The 11,118-nt window shown below is 39.5% G+C and overlaps 1 long non-coding RNA gene across 1 annotated transcript; it reads left to right on the forward strand.

Annotated features, from left to right (window-relative positions):
* The first annotated feature begins 925 nt into the window (after positions 1-925).
* On the forward strand, positions 926-5,302 carry LOC112727119 (uncharacterized). Its single transcript, XR_003165572.2, has 2 exons — positions 926-1,505; positions 4,882-5,302. It is a non-coding gene; the product is annotated as an uncharacterized lncRNA (long non-coding RNA).
* The last annotated feature ends 5,816 nt before the right edge of the window (positions 5,303-11,118 follow it).

Consider the following 11,118-nt stretch of genomic DNA (forward strand, 5'->3'; position numbering starts at 1 on the left):
CCTCTTTGAGAAGAGGTCGGATAGCCTGACCTGAAGAGGTCGGTCGCTTTGTCGCTGAACATCTTGGGTCGAATAGCTCGACCCAGGGTGTGAACAGTGCCCCTGCTCGAGCTCGGTCTTTCTTTTTGAGGTCGAGTCTTAGACTTCGGTCCTTCTCTGGTGAAGCCGAACTCGAGCATTTGTCTACTTCTTTCTTTTTGTAGAATTTTTGAATGTGAAACGTTTTCCTCTGAAAGCGCGTGCTTTTATAGTAGCGTTCTGTTCTTGGGAACGTGCGAGGGTTTAATACCTTCATTAATTAGTTTTAATTGCCCCATTCCCTTGGCTTTTATTTTGAAGTTTGCTCACAGAAACGGTTTCTCTTCTTCGTAACCTCCCTTACTTTTCTTTCTTTCTGTTTTTTCGCCTAGAGTTTATAGTTTCTCCTTGCGACGCCTGCTTGCTACTGCTTTCTGTGGAAGAGGGGTGATTCTGGATTTCACCTTCTGTTTCCTACTTTTGGCGAGTTTTTCCGTTCGAGGGGTGGCTCTTTCACCTGTCGCTTCTGCTCTTTTGAGGTTTTGTCCTATTTTTCCAGGTTTGATTTTCTTCCTTTCTCTTTTCCGTGTCACTTTTTCATGTCTGATTTTGAGAAAGTTTTGATTTTGCTTGGAGAAAGTTTGGATCTTTTTGCTTTTGCTATGCCTGTGTATTCTGGGAGTTTCTTCGCCTTTTTGCATGAACCTTTTCGCCTTTCCTGTTGCTTGATGCTTTTAGGGCTTTTGCATGTTATCACCATTTCTGTTTGTGCTTTTGATGATGGTTTTGTTTGATTCTGAAAGAAGGTTGTGCTTTTGAAGATTTTCGCTTGGCGTGTTTGATGTTGGCGATGCTTTTTGCTGATAGACTGTAAAAAGATAGTGGCTTTGATGACTTTTTGTGTTTTGTCTTTCTCCTATGAAATGTTTATTATTTGAAATCTTCTCACTACAAGAGAACCACCTCTTAGCTGCGCCAAATTACCAGCGTTCTCAGAAAACGCCGCAGGTCAAGTGAGCTGCTGCGGTTCATGTTGCGTTCCCAGGCTCTGCTCCTAATGACCCCGAATTGGTGGCTGTTTTGAACCCAACCGCATCTAATAAACTGGTGGGGGAGGGGTTGTTCCATTAAGATACCCCCACTAAAATAATTTGGCACGTTTAACCTTTCCCCCTTTTGGTGCGAACCCTAGCAGAGCAAAGGCTATAATCACTGGTCTCCTTCCTCCATCATCGTGTCTCATCCCTCCACCAGTCCTAGCCGCCACGTCCGTGTCTTCGTTCTTCCCCTTGACTGGTCGCCTACATCCGCTGTGTAGCTCCCGTGCCCGAAGGTAAAGTGAAAAGGGAGTCTTCTCCTTCTTCTGTGCACATCTATGCCGTCCTCGGTGGACACTCCAACCATCCGTCCCAATCTCGTTGTCGGCAGCCCTCCCCTTGCCCTTGCCCTGTTGTGCATTGCCGATTGCACACTCTTCCCTCTCTCTCGTATGTTCCTCTCCCTTGTTCCCATTTAATTTCAGTTGCTATTGATAAATTAATTTTCCATCAATTTAATCTCTGTGTCGTCTGAATTTATGGTTTGAACAAGATTGATCGAATTAATTGTGCCCAATATTTTCTTCCCCAATTTAACATTCAGATTTAAGTTTTTCCCAATTTTCTGAACCCCTGGGTCTCTTGTATCTTCGCTTTACTCAGTCTACATGAACCTTAGATTTCATTACATCCTTTTGTAACTGTAGATTTCTATAATGCCAAAGTTAAATTGCATAGAGTTTATTGTTACACATAGATTTCGTTACATGCATGGTCTTGTAGCTGTTGAATGGTGATGTGTGAAAACTTCATGCTAGTGACTTACCCCTTGCACATACATTTATCTTCATATTATAAGTAGTGTTAATTTATTTTGAAATTTTAATTGACATTAACTACCTTAGTTTAGTATTTTTTTTTGTGGAGGTTGTAATTTCGATTGAAATAAAGTGATTTGAGATGTGCTCCTCCCCGCATCATGTCTCTGACTTCTAGATTTATTTTTAGTGATTAAACCATAGATTAATATAAAAACTATCATATTGATAGCAGGGGTAAGTATGTGAAAATCACTAATTGTATGTGCCATCTTGGCCCTCTCCTTCTACCTGAGTTTTTTAACATGTCAAATTGCAGGGATAAGTATATCCCTAGTGAATGAGTGAATACACTTGACAAAGTAGAGATTAGAAATGAACGTATGAGAGAGGAAGTATGGCACTGTCTGATATGAATAAATCTACCTTTATATATATATATATATATATATATATATATATATAATTACCTTTTGTATAGTGTACTTGGATGATGAACCTGTTTCATATGATTAGTTTACTTGGAATAAAAAAAGTGAATATGGTTGTAAAATTGGTCCACAATGTGTAAAATGAAAATGAAAATAGCTTTGTTTAAAGTGTTAATTAATCTTTCATAATAGCATGTGTTTGTTTTCCTTCTGTTTTATTTATTCAGTTCAATGGTCTTGAGAGAGTGGTGATTTATAATATGCAACAAGGTATAAATAGGATCATGCAGATATATGTCTGTGTTAAATGAGTAATTAATTAGCATCTATGTAAGTGTAACACATCCTTAATACTCACATTTAAAAAAAAAAGTTTGGTGCTTTGGAATGAAAGGTTGGACCAAATGACAGAATAAGGTAAAAACAAAACAAAGTTAGATGCTAATTTTTCAAAACTTACTTTTTTATGTGCTGTGTAATCGAAGAACACCCCATCATTATTATGTTTCTTCGAATTTCACCACCAATACATAAATATAGATATCCAGAAAGTACTAAGCAATCTAGCTTTCTACACTAGAAGACAATATTGACATTATTCTTCCAATTTTATTTCTTCAAAGTTGTGTATCATTACTTTGATCTCAAAGTGTTTCATGATTTATTGAACGGTAGAAGCTAAGTGCGTGCGTGTGTCTTTTTTTTCAAATTAAAACACCATTATGATTTAATTTTTTCTCATTAAGATCAAGAAATTTTATATTGGTTTTAGAAAAAAGCATGCACTTGAATGTCCTGCTATTTAACTATTTTCATAATGATGCTCTATGATAGTTGAATGATAGATATTCACTATAGACATGAAATAAAATTGTCGTGGCAGTTCAAACTATGATTCTGAGAGGGAAAAAAATACAAATACAAATTCTTTATGTGCTATTTATTTTAACTATTAAAAACATACATACCACTTGTTTGCTTAATATATGTTACCTGAAACTATTTTTCTTTTACTAAGATCTTAGATCGATTTAATATTATAAATTGATTCATTGAGAATGTTATTTACATTCTCTAATTTGTGGCCCACCGTGTGACATTCTTAGCATTTGGTGTATTGTACCAGCCACATAATGATGGCTTTGAATTTCTCCAAAAGGCATGCCTTTTAATTTGGCTCTGTTATTTGTTTTTTGTTTTTAAATGAAATTTGTAAATGCATAAATGACCAAATTATATTCATTTGAATATTTTACACTGCTTTTGTTGATTAAAAAAGAAGCAGCTAATTTTGTTAATAATACAAAATTAGTAATCTAAGTGCTAAATAAGTTTTGCAGATGGAAAGCAACAAGTTTAATTACTTCAGTTTGAAGTCAATGATAGCTGTAATCAAAATTAAACAAGATTTCTTTTACTATCAATTCTCTTAATCAAGATTTGAAAATATAATCCTTAAAGTAAACTCTTCCTAATAGATTTTCTTAAATAAATATCTATATAATTATTATAGCCACTAAAACATCTTAATAACCCCTTTAGTATCATGTACTTGGATGATAAACCTGTTTCATATGATTAGTTTACTTGGAATAAAAAAAGTGAATATGGTTGTCCCCTATCTTAATTAATTTCACCTTATAAATGATACTCCTTGTATTAGCTGCTGTTGCTGTGAATGGCTTGCAACCATGAAACATTATTTGCCATTAAATTGTCTCCCATGCCATGAACTACTCGTTCCCACCCTCCCACTTGTGATCTTATTTTGATAATTTACTCTAGGCACATTCTTGTTTCTATTAGGTCCTCATTTTATTACAAGGCTACTTAATGGTTTCACTTTGGCTCTAGACATCTCTCAGAATAACATTCTGATTTTGTCTTTACTTAAGCTTATTTGTGTATTTTTTTTGTTTGCCTTGAAGTAGGATCTCTGACGAACGAATATCTCGGAGATTTGAAATAAATTATTTGGGGTGCGTCCCTGTACCTTCAACTGTGACATGTATTTCATTTGTCAAGAACCCCTGAGTCTTGCACAAAATCTTTTCGATAATTTACCAATTATTTATTTTTAATCTAAATACCTATAAATTAATGGCAAACCACTTAGCAGACCTATTTGCTCTATGACTCAAGCTGTTCTACCCACTTGAAACAGTAAAATCTAGGAGTGTTATGTATAAAACATGAAGCTAATTTGAACTTCAATTATCATGCTTCCAAATTTCCATTATATTATCTCACCTTTTTCTTATCTTTTGGTATAATTTCGGGGCTCAGATTTTTGTTTTTTGGTAGGAGCAGGTGTATATATAAATCTCGTCTATACAATAAAAAAAAGTAATAATTTTTTACTACTAGTACATAAAAATAAATTATTATTCTTATTATTATTGTAATTTTACTGACTGAAATTGGATGGGAAGAACATAGTAAGAGTTTCTGGATATTAGTGCATGATTCTTGTGTGAGCCCTTGAATCTTATTATCAAGTACTAGGAAATAATAATTCAATGTTCAATATAAAAGTGTAGATATGACTTTTTACGCATGCCACATGGATAATTGCAGTAAATTATTTCAGTTTGCCCGCACTAGTTTCCAGAATGCCCAAAGGGTTCTGGTTGAAGTACAAGCAGAGTTGGTGGCTGAGAAATTAAAAAGGAAGGTAGTGGAGGATGAAGTAGCAGTTGAGAAGACAAAAAGATAAGCAATGGAGGATGCTGATGAAGTAGCAGATGGGAAGATAAGGATGCAGGCAATGGAGAGTGCTCTGATATGTCTACTTCAAGGGCGAGGTGGGAAGCTGCCATCAGACGTTGCCGTATGGATGAATTCGTTGGAGGGACAGATTAGAAAGTAGATCTTAGGATTGTGGAAGTTTTTTTTAAAAAATATACACTTTTTTGGTGTTAACTATGCAACTCTTAGTGAGGAGTACACTTCATTGATATTTGGATAATTATATGAATTTTATATTTAGTTTTGCTAATGCCGTTTCCCATCAGTTTATTTTTTCAGATATAAAATAATTTAACATACTAATATTAAGAAATGTTCCAAAAATAACAAAAAAAACAAAAGAAAAGTCCTAGTACAGTTAAATTAAAAAAAAGCGTTGATTGCTAGTGTATAATACAATATTTTTGCGGCCATTTAACCGGAACATAGCGGCGGTTGTAAAATAGCCGTAGGAAATTTGAAAAAAGTGTTACGAGATAGCGGCGGTTTCTAAAAGCCGCCAAATACATTTGAAGAAAACAACGGTTGTAAACTAGCAGCGGTTTCAAACCGCCGCCAAATTTGTGCCGAAACCAACGTTTAACAGATAGCGGCGGTTTTAAACCGCTACTAAACTATACGCCGCTATTTCCTGGTTTTGCGGCGGTTGTGCCAGCCGCAAAATCATATTACCACTCCCTAACAGGCGCCGCTTAACGAACCACTGGAATTCCATTTCGCGGCAGTTTAAAACCGCCGCTAATCCATAAAAAAACCGCCGCAATTTCGCGCATTTGTTGTAGTGTCTTTTCTTATTTGAGAGATGCCGGGATGTAAGCTGTAGATTTTTCCTGAAACCTTACTTTGTTACTGCCTCCAAAGGATGCCCCAGGACTTTGGTTTGAGTCTTGGGGTTTTCCTTTTCTGTTTGCTCTTCTGTATCATATTAGTCGAGTTGTTTTGCCCCTCATCCGAGATGTTTTTTAGTAATCCAATCTTCTTTTCTTATTTTAGGATTAGTTGGCCTCATGTCTTCTCGCAATAACATTGTAGAGATGTCTTCTAAAGTTCCCGAGGGGATGTCTGATTGGCTGGACTCCCTAGTCTTAATGTGTGTCTCTGTGGTGGACGCTGATTTTTGTGTACAGCTGAGGAAACGCCATAGGATTTGTGGTAGCAGTGCCCGGGAGAGGGATTATGAGCTTGTAGCGCCCGACTCTGACGAGAGGGTTTGTTTTCCTACTTCGGTCGAGGGGGAGCATCCCTTCTTTTATGCATATGAATATTTCTTCAGCCAGTTGGACATTACTTTTCCTTTTACTGCTTTCGAGACCGACTTGTTGTGGTCGTGTAACATTGCCCCATCCCAGCTTCATCCGAATTCCTGGGGTTTTATCAAGATTTTTCAGCTGCTTTGCCGAGAGCTAGGCGTAACACCTTCTCAGACTTTTTTCCTCTATCTCTTTGTTTCTGTACTTGTTTCTTAGTTTTGCTTCCTCCTTTTATGATTGTAACCCATTACTGTGGTTGATTCTGTTTTTCCAGAGATGTCAAAAAATAATGATTCCATGAAGGCTTTAAAAAAGGCAAGGAAGGCTGCTGCTGCTCAAAATATCTCGGCCAAGGCGACGGGAGAGGGATCTTCTCAAGTTCAGGTGAAGCCGCCCATGCCGAGTTCTCCTGGGCCGAGGAAAGTGATTCCCACTCCTCGGGTTCGCCTGGCCGACCCTCCACAGTCTTCCGCTGCTACTTCTGGTGCTCCTCCCAACAAGAAACAAAGAACAATTGAGCCTTTCAACCTTGATGCCCCTGATTTTGACGCGGTCGAGTTCGTAGATCAGCAGATCGGTCCTTACGGTGTCCTCTCTATGGATGATGTATCGCTCCTTCGTCATTTGGATTTTATCACTTGGAGTAGTGTAAAAATGGCACATATGGGAGCTGCCCTGTACCAAACTGCTCAAAATCTTCCTCTCCATGCCACCAAAGCTTTTATGGAGGAGGCAAAACAGGAGTTCGATCAGATGAAGGGCTTAAAGGAGGAGCTTGAGGTAAAGGTGGCTAAACTGGAGAAGGATCTGAAGAATGAGAAAGCGAGTTCCCTTGCTCTGGCGGCTTCTGTGTGGTTGGCCGAGGACACTGCATTGAGGCATAAAGATAGCTACGTCACATCCTATCGGGAGGGAATGCATTTGAAGGAGGAGTTGGAGAATGCCCGAGCTGATTACTCTGAGCTCCAGGGTCATCTTGTTGGCAGTATGAATGCTGTTTACGAGAACCTGAAGGAGCAGGTTCGAATTATTGCTCCCGAGGCCGATCTTACTCTTTTTAGCCTGGACAATATTGTGAGGGATGGTAAGATTGTCCCGGATGAACAGGATGATGACGATGTTGATCCTCCCCCTGTGCCTTCTGCCAAGGTGTCAACTTCTACAGTTCCTCTGGTTGAGGTCAGTCATTTCGTTTTTGATCCGGACTGTCAGATCTTGAACCGAGATGATGGTACCGTGGATGCTGTGCCTATTCAGACTCGCCCTCCTTCTCCCCGTACTGATGCTCCCGAGAAGGCTCCCGATCTTAGCTGATTTTTCTTGGATGTTTGTGTAGATAGCCTGGCTTGTGGGCTTTTTAAACTCTTTATTTTGTAGTTTGAATATTCTACTGACTGTTGATACTCCTTCTGATTGCTTTGTTTAGCAACTTTTTATTTTGAAAAAACAAGTAGCTTTCAAGCTTTTGGGCTTGGCCCTGAAGCTCGTTATAATATCGTATTTTATATCATGCTTGTTTGCACTTGTCTTGGCATCTTTCTGGGTTTTGAGAATGCTGGAGCATTGCTGCTCGGCCTCTTTGGATTGCTTTGTACTTATTGCTTGTAGCTTGGATCCTTTGAGGTCGTGGATGTGTGGCTCCAACTTGTATTTCGGTTTTCTTGCTCTTACTTGTATTTATTTCTAGCAATCCCTAACCGATTTCTTAACGTTGGTCCTCTTTCCAGTTATTTTTGTAGTCCTCTTTTTTGGACCTTTGTCGGGTCTCTTTCAGGGACTACTTTTATAACTTGTTTGTAGGAGACCGACTTTTTTGCGTCGTCTTTTCCAAGTTATTTTTGTAATCTTCTTTCTTGGACCCTTGTTAGGTCTCTTTCAGGGATTACTTTTATAACTTGTTTGTTGTAGGAGACCGACTTCTTCATGTCGATCTCTTCTAAGTTATTTTGTAATCCTCTTTCTTGGACCCTTGTCAGGTCTCTTTCAGGGATTACTTCTATAACTTTATGTTTTGGGCCAACTTTGTCATGTCGGGCCCTTCTAAATTATTTTTGTAATCCTCTTTCTTGGACCTTGTTCAGGTCTCTTTCAGGGATTACTTTTATAACTTGTTTGTTGTAGGAGACCGACTTCTTCATGTCGATCTCTTCTAAGTTATTTTGTAATCTTCTTTCTTGGGCCCTTGTCAGGTCTCTTTCAGGGATTACTTCTATAACTTTATGTTTTGGGCCGACTTTGTCATGTTGGGTCCTTCTAAGTTATTTTTGTAATCCTCTTTCTTGGACCTTGTTCAGGTCTCTTTCAGGGATTACTTCTATAACTTTATGTTTTGGGCCGACTTTGTCATGTCGGGCCCTTCTAAGTTAAAGTAATCCTCTTTAATAGGGTTGGCCAGACCTCTTTCCAGGGTTTACTTATAACTTGGTTTGACTTGGTCCGACTTCTTAATGTCGGCCAGTCTTTTAAGTTATTATTTAGCAATCCATAAGACCTCGTCAGGTTCTTTTTCCGGATCATTTTCGACAACTTCTTGCATTATTCTGCTTTCATCTTTGCCGATTTGTAGAAGGTGGTTTCTATCTTTATTTGGTCGACCTTTAGATGAATCGCGCTTTCATCTCTATTGGTCTTTATCGTGATCGTGCTGTGAATCTGTTTTTCACTTTCTGCCGATCTGTTGCTTTATAATCGGACGATGAATGCTTTAGATTAATGCGTCTTGAGAATTTGTAGAATATCTAAAATATATTTCATTCAAAGGAAAAGTGCAAATATATACATGCGGGAGTTTTTCATCCCTGTAAGTCAGAGTTTGTAGGTCTTAGCTTGGTACCTCATTAAAAAACCTTTTCAGGAAAAAGAGTGTACCTTATACCAAAATCCTTTATCATTCCTAACTATAGTACCTTCTTAGGTTGCAGGCGTGCCACGATCTGGGAAGCTCTCGTCCATCGAGTTCGGACAGTTTGTAGTAGCCCTTCCCAAGTACTTCTATGACTCGGTAGGGTCCTTTTCAGTTTGCTGCCAGCTTTTCTTCTCCAGGTCGAGTTGTTCCGATATCATTTCGGATTAGAGTGAGGTCCTTTTTTGTGAAACCTCGCGGCACTAACTTTTGATTATATCTCGAAGCCATTTGACGTTTTAGTGCTTCTTCCCTGATCCGAGCTCTTTCTTGGACTTCCGGGAGTAGGTCGAGTTCTTCCCTTTGCAGTTGGGAGTTAGCTTCTTCATTGTAGTGTACTACTCTAGGCGACCCTTCCTCAATTTCTACCATGATCATTGCCTCCACTTCATATGCTAGTCGGAAGGGTGACTCTTTTGTGGTGGAATGTGGCATTGTCCGATATGCCCACAGGACTTGTGGGAGTTCCTCAGCCCAAGCTCCTTTTGCATCCTGTAATCTCCGTTTTAACCCGGCCAATATGACTTTGTTGGAAGCTTCAGCTTGTCCATTGGCTTAGGGATGTTCGACGGAGGTGAACTGGTGCTTTATGTTCAAATCGGCTGCTAATTTTCTGAAGCCTGCATCTGTGAATTGGGTGCCATTGTCTGTGGTGATGGAATATGGGACCCCAACCTTGTGACAATGTTTCTATATAGGAATTTTTTACTTCTTTGAGCAGTAGCATTAGCTAGGGGTTCTGCCTCGATCCACTTTGTAAAGTAGTCTACCCCTACTATGAGGAATTTAACTTGTCCCGATCCCTGAGGAAAGGTCCGAGAAGGTCGAGTCCCCATTTTGCAAATGGCCAAGGTGAGGTTACGCTGATGAGCTCTTCTGCCGGGGCGATGTGAAAGTTGGCATATTTCTGGCATGGTGGGCATGTCCTTACAAACTCTGTAGCCTCCTTTTGTAGAGTTGGCAAATAAAATTCCGCCCGGAGTATTTTTTGGTGAGAGCTTGTGCTCCGAGATGATTACCACAAATGCCACTGTGTACTTCCTCTAAAACTTCCCTTGTGTTGGAGGTCAACACACATTTTAATAGTGGTATTGAAATCCCTCTTTTGTATAGGGTGTTGTTTATGATAGTGTAGTATTGTGCCTCCCGTTTTAATCTCTTTGCCTCCTTTTTATCAGTGGGGAGTGTTTCTGTTTCGAGGTAGTTAATTATGGGGGTCATCCATCCTTGGTCCTGACCTGTTATGGCTAGGACTTTTTTCTCTTCCGAGATTGACGGGTTCTGTAGCATTTCCTGGATGAGGCTTCTATTGTTGCCCCCTGGCTTGGTGCTGGCTAGTTTTGAGAGTGCGTCAGCTCGGGCATTTTGTTCGCGGGGTATGTGGCAGATGTTGTATTCCCCGAGTTGTCTGAGCTGTTCCTTGGTTTTATCCAAATACTTTTTCATGGTGGGATCTTTGGCTTGGTAGCTCCCTGTTATTTGTGAGGTGACTACTTGTGAATCGCTGAAGATGTTGAGTTTTTGAGCTCCAACCTCCTTAGCCAGCTTCAAACCAGCTAGTAACGCTTCATATTCCGCCTGATTGTTTGAGGCCAGGAACCCAAATTTGAGGGAAAGCTCAACTTGGGTTCCTTGGTTGCTTTCTATTATTACACCTGCGTTGCTTCCAGTCTTATTCGAGGACTCGTCCACGTAGAGATTCCATTCTGTGGGGTTTCCAAGGTATCTGTGAATTCTGCAATGAAGTTGGCCAAGTACTGTGATTTGATGGCTGTCCGAGCTTCATATTGGAGGTCGAACTCTGATAACTCGACTGCCCATTGTAAAATTCTGCCTGCTAGATCTGTTTTCTGCAATATCCCTTTTATGGGCTGGTCGGTCCGAACCTTAATGGTGTGAGCCTAGAAGTATGGG

Source organism: Arachis hypogaea, chromosome 12 (assembly GCF_003086295.3).
Source record: "Arachis hypogaea cultivar Tifrunner chromosome 12, arahy.Tifrunner.gnm2.J5K5, whole genome shotgun sequence".
Lineage (NCBI taxonomy): Eukaryota > Viridiplantae > Streptophyta > Magnoliopsida > Fabales > Fabaceae > Arachis > Arachis hypogaea.